This window comes from Octopus sinensis, linkage group LG27 (assembly GCF_006345805.1).
Source record: "Octopus sinensis linkage group LG27, ASM634580v1, whole genome shotgun sequence".
Classification (NCBI taxonomy): Eukaryota; Metazoa; Mollusca; class Cephalopoda; order Octopoda; family Octopodidae; genus Octopus; species Octopus sinensis.
This window is the reverse complement of record NC_043023.1, coordinates 11783148-11803676: the sequence shown is the minus strand read 5'-3', so window position 1 is coordinate 11803676 and position 20529 is coordinate 11783148. Positions and strand designations below refer to the sequence as shown.

Sequence of the window (20529 nt, the reverse complement as noted above, 5' to 3'; positions counted from 1 at the left end):
TGTAGAGGCCACAGGTTATGGTCTCACTTGTGCTGCCGGGTTTTCTCACGCACAGCATACTTCCAAAGGTCTCGGTCTCTGGTCATTTCCTCGGTGAGACCTATAGTTCAAAGGTCGTTCTTCACCACCTCGTTCCAAGTTTTCCTGGGTCTGCCTCTTCCACGGGTTCCCTCAACTGCTAGGGTGTGGCACTTTTTCACACAACTATCTTCTTCCATTCTCACCACATGACCATACCAGCCCAAACGTCTCTCTTGCACACCACAAATGATGCTTCTTAGGTCCAGCTTTTCTCTCAAGGTACTTACACTCTGTCGAGTATCTATACACAAACGTATTTATGCAAGAGAGAAACTATGTCATGGTCGTATTTGTGGTAAACCATTCTCTCATAGACCTAACTTAAACCTATTGGGCCATCCCATAAATAATGCAGTGTTTTTATACTTTTTATATTTTTCAAAATTCAGATAAAGTTCTTTTTTAATCTAAAATATACTCTCCTTCATTTCTACAATGTTCCTCCATCTGTCTGATAGATTTCCAAGGCCCCTCTTCCAAAATTCACTTGTCTGTGACAGAAAATACTCCTCCAGCACTGCTTTGACCTTGTTTACAGAATTCATATTTTTTTCTGCCTAAATGAATTTGAAGACTGCAGAATAAAGGATAATCAGATGGGACAATGTCTGCTGAATGTTGTGAGTGGGGCATTGTTTCCCATTCAAACTGCTCCAGCCTTTGGAATGTCATCTTTGCTGTATGTGGCTGAGCATTATCCTGATGTAAGAACACCTTTCCTCCTGGAACCAAAGATGGTCGTTTTTCTTCTAGTGCAGTTGTTGACAAGTGATTGAATGACCAAATCCAAGCTCCTCTGCTAATTCTTCAACAGTTACAATGGGATGTTGTCCCACCAGGATTATCAGGATGTCCTTATCAAGCTCTACAGATTCAAGACAAGGCTCGTCTTCTAGGCTGTAACTTCCAGCTCGGAATTTCTGGAACCACCGTTGACATTGACTTACGCTTATTGTTTGATCCCTGTCATCATCATCATCATTGTTTAATATTCGCTTTCCATGCTAGCATGGGTTGGACGATTTGAATGAGGACTGGAGACAAAAATGGCTATATTCCTCACATTTTCTGTTGCATTGTCGCCTTTACTGAATTCATAAAGCAAAATATGCCGAATATTCTCTTTTGGCACTTCTATTACAGCTTTGAAAAAATAACTGTTAAAATTGAACTGCACTCTTCAGAACTTGCACTAAGAACAAGCACAAGGTAAAATTACTACCTGCTTTTCTAGAAGTTCATGCAGGTAGTTTATCCCATCCCCCTCTGACATTTAGTTCATGCAATTGAATAAACTGCATTCTTACAGGAGGGAAACCATTTCAGCGTAACGTGTGTGGCAAATCATTCTCTCAAAAAAGCCACATCTGTATACACACAGGTTTTCACTAACAAATAGTCTTTTACTTGTTTCAGTCATTTGACTGCAGCCATGCTGGAGCACCGCCTTTAGTCAAGCAAATCACCCCCAGGACTTATTCTTTGTAAGCCTAGTACTTATTCTATCGGTGTCTTTTGCCGAACCGCTAAGTCATGGGGACGCAAACACACCAGCATCAGTTGTCAAGCGATGTTGGTGGGGACAAACGCAGACACACAAACACACACACATATATATATATATATACATTTTATTGTTAATTAAAATCTTAGGGTAGCAAGAATATTCATAGAAAAATTCTTAGTCACCAGTAGTCTAGCGAGAAGGAAAAAATTAGTCAATAGACTATGTATTATTCAAAGAAGAATACAGTGTACGTTCAAACACAAAAGAGATACCCAAAGAATAGGATATCTGACTCGCTAGAAAGAGCAGTTAAAAACACCAAGCCACCAATTGTTTTTCCAATCACTTTCGGAATTACAACAATTGGTGGCTTGGAGTTTTTAACTGCTCTTTCTAGCAAGAATGACAGATATCCTATATATATATATATATATATATATACGTATATATGACGGGCTTCTTTCAGTTTCCGTTTACCAAATCCACTCACAAGGCTTTGGTCGGCCCGAGGCTATAGTAGAAGACACTTCCCCAAGGTGCCACACAGTGGGACTGAACCTGGAACCATGTGGTTAGTAAGCAAGCTACTTACCACACAGCCACTCCAGCACCCATGTGAAGATTTTTTACATGACAACAATTAAAACTATTTTGTCTGCTAAAACACAATGTTTTTTCCCTTCATCATCTTCAATATTGTCAATGTCAATCTCAAATTTGTCATCATCTGTAAAAATATTTACTCTGAGACAACTTCATTACTGGAAATTTTGTAGTATACTTGAATTTGTTAATAAAGAATCTCTATATATATAAACGGCAAAATGTCTGTCTGTGTGTGTGTTCTTTATACAAATCCACAATTTTTAAGTTAGAGGGCTTGCACTTTCTCTGGTCATTCAAAACCGGCCAAGGGTGGTTGTGCATATCTTTACATTTTCCCACTCACCCCGCAAAGCCATTGAAAATTCAATAGAAGTGACTTTTTTGTGAATTTCTATCCAAAACCTAATCAAAATGCCAGCTAGCTGTATGTGATTGGTCAGAGATTTGGACAGTTCTCATGTGTATGTGTGCACGCACGCAGCTGTATATGCATGCACTAGCACTATGAACCAGCGTTACTGGGTATTAGTGCTAGTCTCTATATATATAAATGCACAGAATGTTATTTGAATCTTTTCCTCTTGAACGGCAGTTTTCAACACAATTTCTAATTAACTAAACACATTTAATACTGGTAGAATGTGTTTATAAGACATCATTTTGTCTTGGCTTTATTGAGAAAATTCGGCAATTTTAACCAATTGCTGACCTCCATTGACGTAAGCAACATTCCGTGCTGTATGAATATGTCCCTCGTTTAAGAAACAGATTGGGTTTATTTACATTTCTGAAGAAAAAAAAGATACCCTTCCCCCACCCCTAACCCTAACTCTAAACCTAGACCTAAAATAGATTGAAATGCTATAGATCGATACTAGGGTTATAATTATGGGTGACAATTTCATTTGACACCGCTACGGAAAATGGGATTTTTTTCTAGCGGTGTCAAATGAAAATGTCACCCATAATTATGACTCTAGTATCGATCTATTGCATTTCAATCTGTTTTAGGGTTAGTGGTGGGGGGAAGGGTATCTTTTTTTCTTCACAAATGTAAATAAACCCAATCTGTTTCTTAAACGAGGGACATATTCATACGGCACAGAATGTTTTCACCCCAATAGACGTCATTGATTGGTTGAAATTGCAAAAATTGAAGAAAAAAATAAACAAATATGTTACAAACTATAGAATTTTCTTAATAAAGCCAAGAGAAAAAGATGTTTTATAAACACATTCTACCAGTATACGAAGTTTAAACGTGTTTAGTTAACTAGAAATTGTGTTGAAAACTGCCGGTCAAAAGGAAAAGATCCGAATATGTGGCTACACTTTGTTAGAATAATCTGGTGAAAGAATGGGACAAAGGAAGACACAGTCAGTAGAGCCATCTAGTGGAGAATTAAAGAAGTACAACCTTATGAAGACAAATAACTTCTACACCGGTTCAACAATTAAATTCTTAATTAAGGTGCTTAATTACTGATTCGCTGACTCGTTCCTTATTTGTGAATACGGTAAGTTGATAAAGATTTCCTTTAAGGCTGTAAAGGTGATACTATTACTACTACTAATAATAATAATGATGTGAATAAACAGAATTCTGTGAACCTCTCGATGTTACAGTAATTATTTTTCGAAGAGGGAACCTGACAACAATTAAGAAAATATAATTTGCTCGTCTTAATTAATAACTTCCAAACTGAAATGTTGATCTGTTGTTTATGAAAACCTATTATCAACTGTTACATGTGATATATAGGAAATTAATTTGTATAATTAGAGTAAAGCGGCGTAATTAATTAGTAAAATGAAACCGATTGACGAATACCACGTTAATTTCTTTTGTCATGTTGTTTACGAGGCATTGATGAAACGGTAAGTCGATACAGATTTACGGATGTTTTCGGTTTGAACGGCAATTTTAAAAAATAATTTTACCCCTAATCCTAACCCTAAAGCAGATTGAAACGCAATAGATCGATTCTAGGGTCATAATTATGGGTGACAATTTCATATGACACCACTAGAAAAATCTGCCGGTCAAACCGAAAAGATTCGATATTACTACTTCTAATAATAATGTAAGTAATAGAATTATGTGAACCTTTTAATGTTAAGTAATTATTTTGAAGCGAATACATAACATTAGGAAAATATATTTGCTCGTCTTAAATAATAACTTCCAAACTGAAATGTTGATCTGTTTTTTTTAGGAAAACCTACGATCGACTTTTATATGTGATATAAAGGAAATAAATTGGTAAAATGCGAGTAAAACTGCGTAATTAATAAATAAAATGCGATGAAACCGATTGAAGAATACCACAGTCATTAATATTGTCCTGTTTGTTTCTGAGGCCAGCTTAAACCGTAAGTTGACAAATATTTCCTTTAAGTTGTGTCTGGGGAGAGTCATTTTCTTTTTGTGCCTTATAATAAAAACACACGCACCTGTAAAATTTCCATTTATTTCTCTTTTTTTTTCTTTCGAAAATTTTCGTTGCATCTTGCAACCTTTTCAATAATCTTGAGTCAAGTGGAAATTTTACTGGTGTGTGTGTTAAATTATAAGGCACAAAAAGAAAATGACTCTCCCCAGACACAACAGAATATGCTTCAACACACGAACTCATTTAAAGAATCGAGCAAACCAAATCCGAAAACGAAATGTAATTCACAATAATTCACAATAAAACAGTGTTGATGCTGTAATATTTGCAATGTTGAATTACTATTTTATCTGATGATCTGGAAGTATTTCGTTAGAATTAACAATAAAACGAAGAACAGCAGGGTGTCCCCCAAGACACGCCTATGGAGATGAAATGAAATTTAAACGGCATTCTTTCGATATAACTCGACAAAATCAAAACATTTCACTTCGGGTGTTTCCGTGGAAGCAAATGACGCAAAAAGAGAATGACTCTCCCCAGACACAACAGAATATGCTTCAACACACAAACTCATATAAAGAATCTTGCAAACCAAATCTGAAAACGAAAAATAATAATAATGTTAAAGTGAAAACCAAGTAATACGACCATCCCCAAATATATGAAAAGAGGAAATTCATCTCTAAATATAATTATATGTGTATGCATGTGTGCTGCTGTCTTCTTGCCTTAATATTGTGTGATAGTCGTAAACGAGTACCACTGTCATACAAGCAGTGTGTTTTGTTCCCAATCAGGAGTGGCTGTGTGGTAAGTAGCTTGCTAACCAACCACATGGTTCTGGGTTCAGTCCCACTGCGTGGCACCTTGGCAAGTGTCTTCTACTATAGTCTTGGGCCGACCGAAGCCTTGTGATTTGGTAGACGGAAACTGAAAGAAGCCCGTCGTATATATATATATATAGGCGCAGGAGTGGTTGTGTGGTAAGTAGCTTGTTTACCAACCACATGGTTCCGGGTTCAGTCCCACTGCGTGGAACCTTGGGCAAGTGTCTTCTACCATAGCCTCGGGCTGACCAAAGCCTTGTGAGTGGATTTGGTAGACGGAAACTGAAAGAAGCCCGTTGTATATATGTATGTATATATATATATATATAGGCGCAGGAGTGGCTGTGTGGTAAGTAGCTTGTTTACCAACCACATGGTTCTGGGTTCAGTCCCACTGCGTGGCACCTTGGGCAAGTGTTTTCTACTATAGCCTCGGGCCGACCAAAGTCTTGTGAGTGGATTTGGTAGACGGAAACTGAAAGAAGCCCGTCGTATATATATATATATATATATATATATATATATAGGCGCAGGAGTGGCTGTGTGGTAAGTAGCTTGTTTACCAACCACATGGTTTCGGGTTCAGTCCCACTGCGTGGCACCTTGGGCAAGTGTCTTCTACTATAGCCTCGGGCCGACCAAAGCCTTGTGAGTGGATTTGGTAGATGGAAACTGAAAAGAAGCCCGTCATATATCTGTATATATATATATATATATATATATATATATATATATATATATATGCGTGTGTCTGTGTCTGTCCCCCTAGCATTGCTTGACAACTGATGCTGTTGTGATTACGTCCCCGTAACTTCGCGATTCGGCAAACGAGACCGATAGAATAAGTATTGGGCTTACAAAAGAATAAGTCCTGGGGTCGATGTGTTTGATTAAAGGCGGTGCTCCAGCATGGCCTCTATCAAATGACTGAAACAAGTAAAAGAGAGAGTAAAGTGTAATCTTCCATGTAAAGATATCCTGTCTGCCTTAATAATTGCAAGCATTGAAAAATCTGTATTGAAATGATGAGAATGTTGTAACGGTTTTGTTCAATATCTTAAAGTTTTCTTGTATTATTTCAGAATATCCCACCTTGTTGGCAGAAAAGGAAGTTCTTACATCCGATGTGTTCTCGATGTTGTTATCAACATTCATTGACCAAAGGAAGACGATATATTTATAAGGAGCATTTGTGAATACGTCGACCTCTTTATATATATTTAAAAGAAATATTCATGAATCAAAATCTATGATATGATGGAAAAATATTTCTTCTAGACCAGTGCTTTTCAAACTTGTTGCTGGAGCGGAACCCCAAGGAAACATTCCACTGGCTCGAGGAACCCCTGCGCAATAATTTAATAGTTTTATGCACAAATATCTGCACAGGAGAATTAAAAATTACTGTCGATTTTAGCAGTTTTGTAACTTCTTGCGGAATCCCTGGACTGTACTGGCGGAACCCTGGTTGAAAACCACTGTTCTAGACAATGGAATTAAGAGCAGCATTTTCTTGTCTTCGCTGTCTGGAATGTGGAGAAGGTGATTGCTTTACAAAAAGGAAAAAGAAATTATTCTTTTCATAATCAAAATACAGGACCTGAAAAAAGGAAAAAAAAATACAGGACCAGATACTGCAACAGCTTGGGTTTCAGGGGACCACAGCTCTTCAATATCCTTCCTAAATGCTTGAGACCTGCATGGTGTGGATGTGGGTTTCTTTAAAACTAAACTTGATCTCTTCTTGTTAGGGGTTCCAGATGAACCTACCTCTCAGCAGGAAACACACATGCAGGTAGCAGTGCCGAACTCCCTTGTTGACCAAGTGCCACGTATCAGAGGTGGTTTCACATATTAGTGTAGCTCATTCAATGGTGGTGCTGCAGCTTGCGGACTGAAACATTTTTAAGGTTAATTAAACTTGGATTACTGCGAAGGAGTTGGCAGTTTACATCTACTGTTTTAGATAAGCAAAGTTACGGACTGAAGAAACATAACATTGAATTATTCCCTGAAAATAGTGACTCGCCTGAATACAAACATCATTGTGACATGTATGACGAATTATTCGGATCTTTTCGGTCTCACCGGCAATTTTTTTTAATAATTTCCACATAACTAAACACTTTTCAACTTCGTATACTGGTAGAATGTGGTTATAAAACATCTTTTTCTCTTGGCTTTATTGAGAAAATTCTATAGTTTCTAAGATATTTGTTGGTTTTTTTTTTTGCAATTTCAACCAGTCAATGATGTCTATTGAGGTAAAAAACATTCTGGGACGTATGAATATGTCCTTCGATTAAGAAACAGATTGGGTTTATTTACATGTCTGAAGAAAAAAAGATACCCTTCCCCTAACTCTAACTCTAACCCTAAGACAAATTGATATTTGTTGGTTTTTTTTTTGCAATTTCAACCAGTCAATAATGTCTATTGAGGTTAAAAAACATTCTGGGACGTATGAATATGTCCTTCGATTAAGAAACAGATTGGGTTTATTTACATGTCTGAAGAAAAAAAGATACCCTTCCCCTAACTCTAACTCTAACCCTAAGACAAATTGAAATGCAATAGATTGATACTAGGGTCATAATTATGGGTGACAATTTCATATGATACCGCTAGAAAAAACTGCCGTTCAAACCGAAAAGATCCAATTATTCTCTTATAATGAATGACTTAACTAAACAAAAAAGTCCTCATACAGGAGAGAAGCCATATCATTGTGATATTTGTGGTAAATCATTCTCTCGAAAAAGTCACCTTGATTCTCACAAATACTTTCATACAGGAGAGAAACCATATCATTGTGATATTTGTGGTAAAACATTCTCTCAAAGTAGTAATTTGACTCTGCACAAACGTACACATACTGGAGAAAAGCCTTATCATTGTGATATCTGTGGTAAATCATTCTCTCAAAGTGGGGACTTGACTGTACACAAGCGTATTCATACTGGAGAAAAGCCATATCATTGTGATATCTGTGGTAAATCATTCTCTCGAAGTGGGGACTTGACTGGACACAAGCGTATTCATACTGGAGAAAAGCCATATCATTGTGATATTTGTGGTAAATCAGTCTCTCAAAGTGGGGACTTGGCTCGTCATAAACGTATTCATACAGGAGAGAAGCCGTATCATTGCGATATCTGTGGTAAATCGTTTTTTGATGGCAGTTCGTACACACAACACAAACGTATTCATACAGGTGAGAAGCCATATCACTGTAATATTTGTGGTAAATCATTCTCTGATAGGAGTAACTTGACTAAACACAAATATACACATACAGGTGAGAAGCCATATCACTGTGATATATGTGATAAATCATTTTCTTCAAATACCATTTTAACTCAACACAAACGTACACATACAGGTGAGAAGCCATATCACTGTGACATCTGTGTTAAATCATTCTCTCGAATGAGTGCCTTGACGAAACACAAACAGACACATATAAGAGAGAAGCCATAACATTGCAAATCTGTAGTGATTCACTTTCTGAAAATAGATCTTTTAATAATAATAATAATAATGAAATTGTTGTATACAGTGCTCAGGTGCACCACAGCCTGTCAAAAGTGCGTATAAAGCATATGCAGTAATGTACAAATGTCTGGAAAGCGAACAGTGTATGAGTCAAATACATGCTTGCGTGTGTATGGAGGGGAGAAAATCAGGTGTAGTGTTGGCGAATCTCAGGAAGCATGGAAGTTTTGAAGGATGCAGTGCTCCGACAACTAACAACTGATGCCGGCAGTTTGTTCCATGCTTCAGCAACTCTTAGCATGAAAAAGTGTTCCTGAAAGTCATGGAAGGAGCTGTTCTGTTTTCTGACTTTGTAAATATGTCCACGGGTGTTAGACGGGGGGAGTTTGAAAGGTGCTCAGAGTTATTGTTTGTGCGATGGTTAACAATTTTATGGGTGTCTGCCAAGTCAGCTGCCAGACGTCGGAGTTTCAATCTACCCATGCCCAGGGAAGTAAGGCGTTCAGAATATGGCAAATGCCTGATGGAGGGTATTCTCTTGGTTGCACGTCGCTGAACGGTTTCCAGACGATTAATATCCTGGGCAAGATAGGGGTTCCAAACTGGTGATGCAAATTCCAGGTGAGGTCTTACCATAGCTATAGGAACACGTTTATACAAGGAGACAAACTCTCGTGGTCATATCTGTGGTAAATCATTCTCCCATTGACCTAACTTAAATGTACATAAATGTATTCCTCCCGGATAAAAGCCATCTCAGTGTGACATCTGTGGAAAATCGTTTTCTCCAGAAGTGCACATGCACACACACACACAAGTGTAACTGTATGAATGTCAAAATTTTTTACATGACAATAATTAAGACTTTTTTGTCTGCTATAAGATGGAGTTTGAAAGGCGGTGAGCTGGCAGAAACGTTAGCACGCCGGGCGAAATGCGTAGCCGTATTTCATCTGCTGCTACGTTCTGGGTTCAAATTCCGCCGAGGTCGACTTTGCCTTCCATCCTTTCGGGGTAGATAAATTAAGTACCAGTTACGCACTGGGGTCAATGTAATCGACTTAATCCATTTGTCTGTCCTTGTTTTTCCCCTCTGTTTTGAGCCCCTTGTGGGTAGTAAAGAAATATATAAGACGGGTTTTTTCCCTACATCAACTTCATTAATGTCAATGTAAACCTCAAATTTTTGATCATCAGTAAAAACTGTTGACTCTGAGATAACTTAATTACTGAAAATGCCTGTGGTTGGATTTTGAGGAATTCATTAAAGAAAAATTAGTAAAAAATTTATACTCTAACCATTTTGTGTTTGTTTTACTCTTCACACTTTTACTTGTTTCAGTCATTTGACTGTGGCCATGCTGGAGCACCACCTTTTAGTCGAGCAAATCTTTGTAAGCCTAGTACTTATTCTATCGGTCTTTTTTGCCGAACCGCTAAGTTACGGGGACGTAAACACACCAGCATCAGTTGTCAAGCGATGTTGGGGGGACAAACACAGACACACAAACATACATGCACACACATATATATATACGACGGGCTTCTTTCAGTTTCCATCTACCAAATCCACTCACAAGGCTTTGGTCGGCCCAAGGCTATAGTAGAAGACACTTACCCAAGGTGCCACGCAGTGAGACTGAACCCTGAACCATGTGGTTGGTAAGCAAGCTACTTACCACACGTTACTCTTTATTTGTTCATTGTCTCCTCTATACTTTAAATCTCTCAACTGGCACAATGGCACGCCCATACAATACTATGGGGTTGTCCAGAATGTTCATGCCGATTTATAGTAGCTTACCTTTCGACTTATTTTAGAACATGGTTGAGTCCATAAAATAGGATTTGACTACACTTCCATTTAGAGCACAGTTTAAGCTATCTTTTCGTGAAAGAAGGTTTATGTTCCTATAACCTGTGTTAATTCCGTAACCCTCTAAAATGGAAGATAAGAAAGTTCATTTTCAGCACTTGATGCTTTCAGAACCAGACAAAAATTGCTGCAGCTCAGCTGAGATGTGTTACCAGCACCTTCCATATTCATCAACTAAACACTTTTAAACTTCGTATACTGGTAGAATGTGTTTATAAAACATTTTTTCTCTTGGCTTTATTGAGAAAATTCTATAGTTTCTAAGATATTTGTTGTTTTTTTTTTCTTCAATTTCTGCAATTTCAACCAATCAATGACGTCTATTGAGGTAAAAAACATAATAAGAGTTCAAATTCCACTGAGGTCGACTTTCAGGGTCAATAAATTAAGTACTTGTTACGCACTGGGGTTGATGTAATCGACTGAATCTGCTTGTTTGTCCCCTCTGTGTTTAGCCTCTTGTGGGCAATAAAGAAATAAGGAATAAGAACCCTGCTGTGGGTGCCACATTAAAATCACTGGTGGTGGTGCCATACAAACGGAAAAGCACTAATGATGGTGTCACATAAAAAGTCCTGGTGAAGGTACCACATTAAGAAGTAGGAACTGGTGGCACATGGACTACATGTGTGCGTGTTTTTGTTGTATATATGTGTGAAGTATGTAAGTGGTGCGTTAGGCATGACTTTATAGGAAATAACAAGAGAATGCGTGGAAACTGCAAAAAACAATTGATGTCCTGCGAAAGCGGAACAAATACGAACATGTTTTAAAAGTCCAAAAAATATCGTTAATATTTTTATTGGGCGACGAAATTCATCGATTATTTCTAGCACATGCAGAAGACAGAAGACAAAGGATGAATAACACGTGTGTGTTGTTTACTTAGATGCAGAAAATAAATTGAACTCAAATGCTGGGATTTCGTTGGTTAAAATTCGAAGAATTAAACTACGTTAAACTTACAAATTACAATTTTGTTTACAATAATGTTTTCTTTTGACACATTCTACCAGTATACGAAGTTTCAGATTTTTTAGTTAACTAGAAAATTCCGTCCATCAAAAAGAAAAGATCCGTAGTACCGATCTGTTGTTTATGGAAACCTATGATCGAATGTTACATGTCATACAAAGTAAATTAATTTGGGTACTATTTTAGAAGAGTGGTCCCGGTGCGCGTACTCACGCTAGCTAGTCGTGACTAGTCGATCCTACAACTACCAAGCAAAGTAAATAAAATACAGAATAAATTATTTTTTAAAACAATGTATATAATTTTTTTACACAAATTAAATATTTTTCGAACGAAGTAAATGATTTTTCAAACGAAGTAAATAGATTATTTTTATAAACAAAGGTTAGGGTTTGGGTAAAAAAATTAGGTTTAAGGTTAAAAAATTAGGGTTAGGGTTGAAAAGTTGTAGGATCGACTAGCTTGCGCGAGTGCGCGCACCGGGACCACTGTTCGCTAGTAGTACTAGCCTTGTCAGTGGATTTGGTAGATGGAAACTGAAAGAAGCCCGTCATATATGTATATAGGAGTGGCTGTGTGGTAAGTAGCTTGTTTACCAACCACATAGTTCTGGGTTCAGTCCCACTGTGTGACACCTTGTGTAAGTGTCTTCTACTATAGCCTCGGGCCGACCAAAGCCTTGTGAGTGGATTTGGTAGATGGAAACTGAAAGAAGCCTGTCATATATGTGTATATGTATATATATGTATGCGTGTGTGTGTTTGTCCCCCTAGCATTGCTAGACAACCGATGCTGGTGTGTTTATGTCCCCGTTACCTAGCGGTTCGGCAAAAGAGACCGATAGAATAAGTACTGGGCTAAAAAAAGAATAAGTCCCGGGGTCGAGTTGCTTGATTAAAGGCGGTGCTCCAGCATGGCCGCAGTCAAATGACTGAAACAAGTAAAAGAGTATATATATGTGTGTCTGTGCTTTATTCCATGGGTATGAAGACTTAATGCATGCTTTTATTTCATTAGGTCTTGTTTGTCTTGGAATGACTGGTAATGTCTGCCTGAATTCTCCTGATAAAACTAATGTAACTCCTCCGATAAATTTACAGTTGTGAGTGAAATACCCTAACCACCCGATTAAAGGCAGTGCTCCAGCATGGCCGTAGTCAAATGACTGAAACCAGTAAAAGAGTAATAGACTTGTCCAAATGCTCCAATAAATTAACATTGATATTTTTTTCACTGTTACAATAATCTGAAATGGAAGTGTGAAAGAGCGATATTCGAGCAATTTTGTTATTCAACTTCAAAAAAGGACGTAAAGCAGCTGAAACTGCTCACAATATCAACGCAACATTCGGTGAGGAAATGAGCAGTGAGTGGTCAGATTGAAAATGGTTTAAACAATTTCAGAGTGGAGACCTGAGCCATAAAGATCATGAGTATAGTGGATGTCCATCTGTTATCAATTAAAGACTCATTGAGAGAGATCCACGTGAAACCACTCAAGGAATGGCAAAAGAACTACAAGGTAGAAAACTACTGCAGCCATTTCCATGCAATTGAAAAGTCAAAAAGCTTGACAGATGGATATCACAGGATTTGAATGAAAATCAGAAAATGCATAGATATCAAATTTGCTCATCACTTCTTCTCTGTAACCAGGCTGATCCATTTCTCGACCATATTGTAACTTGTGATGAAAGGGGGATTCTGTACAATAATAAAAAATTGCATCTTTTCGGTTTGAACGGCAATTTTTTTCTACTGGTGTCATATGAAATTGTCACCCATAATTATGACCTTAGTATCGATCTATTGCATTTCAATTTTTTAGGGTTGGGGGGATGGGAAGGGTATCTTTTTTTCTTCACAAATGTAAATAAACCCAATCTGTTTCTTAAACTAGGGACATATTCATATGGCACAGAATGTTTGGTGGTAAGTAGCTTGTTTACCAACCACATGGTTCCGGGTTCAGTCCCACTGCGTGGCACCTTGGGCAAATGTCTTCTACTATAGCCGCGGGCTGACCAATGCCTTGTGAGTGGATTTGGTAGACTGAAACCGAAAGAAGACCGTCGTATATATGTATCTATATATGTATGTGTGTGTTTGTCCCCCTAGCATTGCTTGACAACCAATGCTGGTGTGTTTGTGTCCCTGTTACTTAGCGGTTCAGCAAAAGAGACTGATAGAATAAGTACTGGGCTTACAAAAGAATAAGTCCCGGGATCGAGTTGCTCGACTGGAGGCGGTGCTCCAGCATGGCCGCGGTCAAATGACTGAAACAAGTAAAAGAGTAACGCTTTTGTTCCTGGTTAATTTTACATATATATTTCTTTCTTGCCCACAAGGGGCTAAACATAGAGGGAACAAACAAGGACAGACAAAGGGATTAAGTCGATTAGTGCGAAACTGGTACTTTATTTGTCAACCCTGAAAGGATGAAAGGCAAAGTCTACCTCGGCGTAATTTGAACCCAGAACGTAACGACAGACGAAATACCTAATTCTTTACTACCCACAAGGAGCTAAACATAGAGGGGACAAACAAGGTCAGACAAACGGATTAAGTCGATTATATCAACCCCAGTGTGTAACTGATAATTAATTTATCGACGCCGAAAGGATGAAAGGCAAAGTCTATCTCGGCATAATTTGAACCCAGAACGTAACGACAGACGAAATACCGCTAAGCATTTCGCCCGGCGCACTAACGTGTCTGCCAGCTCACTGCTTTTTTTCATTTTACGTACAGCTTATGGTCCGGGCTCAGTGGTTAGAGCGTCAAGCTTACGATCATGAGGTTGTCAGTTAAAATCCCAGACCGGGCTGCGTGTCGTGTTCTTGAGCAAGACGCTTTATTTCACGTTGCTCCAGTTCACTCAGCTGTAGAAATGAGCTGCAACGTCACAGGGGCCAAGCTGTATCGGACCTTTTTGCCTTTCCCTTGGATAACACTGGTGGCGTGGAGAGGGGGGGGCGGTATGCATGGGCGACTGCTGGTCTTCCATAAACAACCTTGCCTGGAATTGTGCCTGGGAGGCTAACATTCTAGGTGCAATCCCATGGTCTGTGTCGTGACCGAAGGGATCTCAAGGTCCACAACATGGTGGGAGATAGAAAGGGTGGGTCATGATGAGTACTCCAGATAACGTCTCAGTGGATAGAATGCCACATCACATGTGGGATATTCAAAGTGTAATTAGCTTTAATGACAACAAAGGGGGGGTGCGGCCCCATGACACTGTGTATATTTCAAGGGAAACATCCTCACCCCAACTCTTTTACTTGTTTCAGTTATTTGGCTGCGGCCATGCTGGAGCACCGCCTTTAGTCGAGCAACTTGACCCTGGGACTTATTCTTTTTGTAAGCCCAGTACTTATTCTATCGGTCTCTTTTGCCGAACCGCTAAGTGACGGGGACATAAACACACCAGCATCGGTTGTCAAGCAATGCTAGGAGGACGAACACAGACACACAAACACATATATATATATATATATATACATACGTATATACGACAGGCTTCTTTCAGTTTCCGTCTACCAAATCCACTCACAAGGCATTGGTCGGCCCTGGGCTATAGCAGAAGACACTTGCCCAAGGTGCCACGCAGTGAGACTGAACCCTGAACCATGTGGTTGGTTAGCAAGCTACTTACCACACAGCCACTCCTGCGCCTACTGAATGGATGGTTATAAAACATTAGAGGAACAGTCATCGTTAATCGCCTAGAAGCCATTCAGCGACGTGCAACCAAGAGAATACCCTCCATCACGCATTTGCCATATTCTGAACGCCTTACTTCCCTGGGCATGGATGCATTGAAACTCCGACGTATGGCAGCTGACTTGGCAGACACCCATAAAATTATTAACCATCTTACTAACAATAACTCTGAGCACCTTTTCAAACTCCACCCGTCTAACACCCGTGGACATGTTTACAAAGTCAGAAAACAGTACAGCTCCCATGACTTTCGGAAACATTTTGTCACGCTAAGAGTTGCTGAAGCATGGAACAAACTGCCGGCATCAGTTGTTAGTTGTCGGAGCACTGCATCCTTCAAAACTTCCATGCTTCCTGAGATTCGCCAACACTACACCTGATTTTCTCCCCTCCATACACATGCAAGCATCTATCTGACTCATACACTGTTCACTTCCCAGACATTTGTACATTACTGCATATACTTTATATGCACTTTTGACAAGTTGTGATGCACCTGAGCACTGTATACAATAATTTCATTATATTATATAATTCTTTTCCCAAAATTTAAAGGTCAAAATCCCTAGTGCGTACTATATACAAGGTTACAAATGAAAATTATTTTCTAAGCAATGTCCTAGTCTCTATTTGCTGTCCGGCAATGTTTATTTAGATGCATTTTGTGATGTTGGGAGTGAAAATACGTTAAGCTAAGCCTGAAAGCAATGAAGTCATAAAAGAATCATCCATAACTTGCAGTAAGCAACATTTATTAAAATAAAAGCATTCAGAACACAGAATAACATGTAACAAAAACAATTTGCAAACCTATTTACATTCCCATATAACAGTTAAGAACATCACCATTATTGTATTACGCATGCGCAGAAGTGTTTGTTCGACTGGGTGCTGCTGGCTTAATTATGCATGGATTGTGCTTAATAGTTTAGCGCTAATAGTTCATCCTGCTGAATTTTTGGAAAGCATTCACATTTCATTTGAAAAACATGTCCTACCCATCTTCACTGAATCCTCATCAACATGCTTTGAATACTGGACATATCACATTTTTCTAAGATTTTTACATTTGATGTCTTATTTTGCCATTTGGTTGCATATGCTATGGTGCATACACCACATTTGAAAGGTTTGGAGATTTCTATTTCCCTATCGAAGTGAGTCCCTGCTTCTGCCCCAGACATAAACACACTCAAAATACGAGACTTGTATACACTTATTCTAGCTATCAGACTGACATCCTGTCCACACACACACACACATATATATATATATATATATATATTTATATATTTATATCAAATTACAAAATAAGAAAATGGAGGAACAGATTCATTTCAATCATCAACTTCCAGATAATACCAATTCATATAATTTATTAACTGATTATTTAGGAACATCCAGATCAAACAGAATAAAACAGTACACATCAATGAGTAAGATAATACCATAAGAACAATACATATAAATAAATATAAATATAAAAATATAAAATGTTCTTATGGTATTATCTTACTCATTGATGTGTACTGTTTTATTCTGTTTGATCTGGATATTCCTAAATAATTAGTTAATAAATTATATGAACTGGTATTATCTGGAAGTTGATGATTGATAGAAATCTATTCCTTCATTTTCTTATTTTGTATTATGAATTTGAGGTAAAACATTTTACCTTTGCCCATATAATACATGAATTAATTGCATTGCAATTCTTAGCATTTATGTATTAGCCTTTCTGGGTACTTTACTGGCAGTATATTGGATAAATGATATCCCATAGTGGGTTACACTCATAACCCCTATCTCACTTTATATATCAAATTAAATGCACAACTGAAAGCGTTACTACTAGTTTCATAGTTACGATACTTGAACAGGAATATTTATAAAATGCGTCATGTAACTTAAGAGCATATAACCAAAGAAACCAAGCCAAATCCACATTTGACTGATATTTGTCCTCATCGTGTTGTTCACACAACATTTCAGCTGATATATTCTCCAGCCTTCATCAGGTGTATTGGGGAAATTTTGAAGCTGGGTTCTCGTTCCTAAGGTATTTCCCCAAGACACCTGATGAAGGCTGGAGAGTATACCAGTTGAAATACTGTGTTAACAACAAGATGAGGACACATATCAGTCTAAAGTAAATAATGTACATAATTCCGAATCTCTCAAATATAGAACTACACAATCCAGGTCTGACTGGAACACGGAGAAGCACTCTGACTTGCCAGCATCTGTCACACTTTCCCATCTATGCCTGCAATGAAAATGGATGTTAAAGTATGATAAAGGTGATGATGATCAAAACACAACAAAGACAAAATCAATGTCACTTAAAATTTTTATTCCTTATTCCCATTCCTTTATTCTCTCATAACAAATTCCTCAAAAATCCAGCACAATCCCCTTCAGAAACCAAAGTCATCTCTGTGTTGATATACTCAGATATATAAATGATATTGAAGTTGTGATTCATGAATTTCATGTTGACATCCAAGAAACTGAAGTTGATAATGTCAAGCTTGAAGAGGAATAAACCCTGTCTTTTAGCAGACAAAATATTCATAATTGTTGTCATGGTGTAATAAATTTTAATACTGATACGGTTACACTTGTGTATGAATACTCACACGTGTACTTAAGAGGCCTTTTTTCAAAGAAGGACTCACCACAGATATCACAATGATATGGTTTCTCTCCTGTATGTGTAGCTTTGTGTTTAGTCAAGTCACCACTTTGAGAGAGGATGAGGATGGTGATGATGAAAACACAAAGACAAACTCAATGTCTCTTAAAGCTTGTATTCCTTATTCCCTTTCCTGCATTCTCTCGTAAGAAATTCCTCAAAAATCCAGCACCATGTTCTTCACAAATCATCACTGTTTTAATATATTTAGACACATACATGATACTGAGGTTCATATTCATGAATTTCATATTGACAGCGATGGAATTGAAGTTGATAACATCAAGCTTGAAGAGGAATAAACCCTGTCTTTTAGCAGACAAAATATTTATAATTGTTGTCCTGTTGTCATAAATTTTAATACTGATACGGTTACACTTGTGTATGAATACTCACACGTGTACTTAAGTGGCCTTTTTGAGAGAAAGATTTACCACAGGCATCACAATGATATGGTTCCTCTCCTGTATGACTACGTCTGTGGCTAGTCAAAGTGGTATAATGAGAAAACGATTTACCACAGATATTACAACGATATGGTTTCTCTCCTGTAAGTGTACGTTTGTGACTAATCAACTCATGACTTCGAGAGAGACATTTACCACAGATTTCACAATGATAAGGCTACTCTCATGTATGAATACGTTTGTGACTAGTTAAAGTGGTACTATGAGAAAATGATTTACCACAGATATTACAATATGGTTTATCTGCTGTATGTGTAAGTTTGTGTTTAGTCAAGTGACTCCTTTGAGAAAATGATTCACGACAGATATCACAATGATATGGTTTTTCCCCAGTATGAATACGTTTATGCATAGTCACGTAACGATTTTCAGAAAATGATTTATCACAGATATCACAATGAAATGGCTTCTCGCCTGTATGTGTATATATGTGACTAGTCAAGGAACCTCTTTGAGAGAATGATTTACCACAGATATTGCAATGATATGGCTTCTCTCCTGTATGTGTACGTATGTGACAAGTTAATTGACTTCTTTGAGAGAATGATTTACCGCAAATATCACAATGATATGCTTTCTCTCCTGTATGTGTAAGTTTGCATTTAGTCAAGTGATTCCTTTGAGAAAATGATTCACCACAGATATCACAATGATAGTCTTTCCCCAGTATGAATACGTATGTGATTAATCAAGTGACAATTTTGGGAAAATGATTTACCACAGACATCACAGTGATGTGCTTTGTCTCCAGTATGAATATGTTTGTGACGAGTCAAATGACTATTACAATAAAATGATTTACCACAGACATCACAGTAATGCGGTTTCTCTCCTGTATCAATGCATTTGTGTTTGGTCAAGACTCTTTCTTCAGTAAATGATTTACCACAGACATCACAGTGATATGGCTTCTCACCTGAATCAAGTTTGTTTGGTTTTCTTAAATCATTCATTATAAGGTAATAATTTCTCATACTAATCACAATGATAATGATTTTTTCAATTCTATGAATATATCACAATGATATGCTTTCTCTCCTGTATGTGTATGTTTGTGACATGTTAAGGTACCATTTTGAGAAAATGATTTGCCACAGATATTGCAATGATATGGTTTTTCCCCAGTATGAATATGTTTGTGACTGGTCAAGTTATACTATTTCTAGAGAATGATTTGCCACAGATATTACAATGATATCCTTTCTCTTCTGTATGTGTAAGTTTGTGTTTAGTCAAGGTACTATTTAGAGAGAAAGATTTACCACAGATGTTACAATGATATGGCTTCTCACCTGTATGAACACGTTTGTGATAAGTTAAAGAGCTATTATGAGAAAATGATTCACCACAGATATCACAGTGATATGGTTTCTCCCCAGTATGAATGCGTTTGTGACTAGCCAAGTTACTACTTACAGAGAATGATTTACCACAGATGTCACAATGATATCCTTTCTCTTCTGTATGTGTACGTTTGTGTCTACTCAAAGCACCACTTTGAGAGAATGATTTGCCACAGATATCACAATGATATGCTTTCTCTCCTGTATGTGTAAGTTTGTGTTTAGTCAAGGTACTATTTAGAGAGAAAGATTTACCACAGATGTTACAATGATATGGCTTCTCACCTGTATGAACACGTTTATGATGAGTTAAAGAGCTACTATGAGAAAATGATTCACCACAGATATCACAGTGATATGGATTTTCCCCTGTATGAGTACGCTTGTGCCTAGTCACGTGGCCACTTTCAGAAAATGATTTACCACAGATGTCACAATGATATGGTTTTTCTCCCGTATGTGTACGTTTGTGTTTAAACAAGACACCACTTCGAGAGAATGATTTACCACAAATATCACAATGATATGGCTTCTC

General features: G+C 37.7%; 2 protein-coding genes, 1 long non-coding RNA gene and 1 pseudogene across 3 annotated transcripts in view; all 4 read left to right on the top strand.

Annotated features, from left to right (window-relative positions):
* Nucleotides 1-20529, top strand: part of LOC115225439 (early growth response protein 1-like) — a 424836-nt gene that overhangs the window by 271235 nt on the left and 133072 nt on the right. The window lies entirely within an intron of this gene.
* LOC115225462 (zinc finger protein 208-like) overlaps nt 1-20529 on the top strand; it is a 524237-nt gene that overhangs the window by 402263 nt on the left and 101445 nt on the right. The window lies entirely within an intron of this gene.
* Nucleotides 1-20529, top strand: part of LOC115225040 — a 336418-nt pseudogene that overhangs the window by 290262 nt on the left and 25627 nt on the right.
* On the top strand, nt 3568-7585 carry LOC115225094. Its single transcript, XR_003882918.2, has 3 exons — nt 3568-3711; nt 4411-4567; nt 6500-7585. It is a non-coding gene; the product is annotated as an uncharacterized LOC115225094 (long non-coding RNA).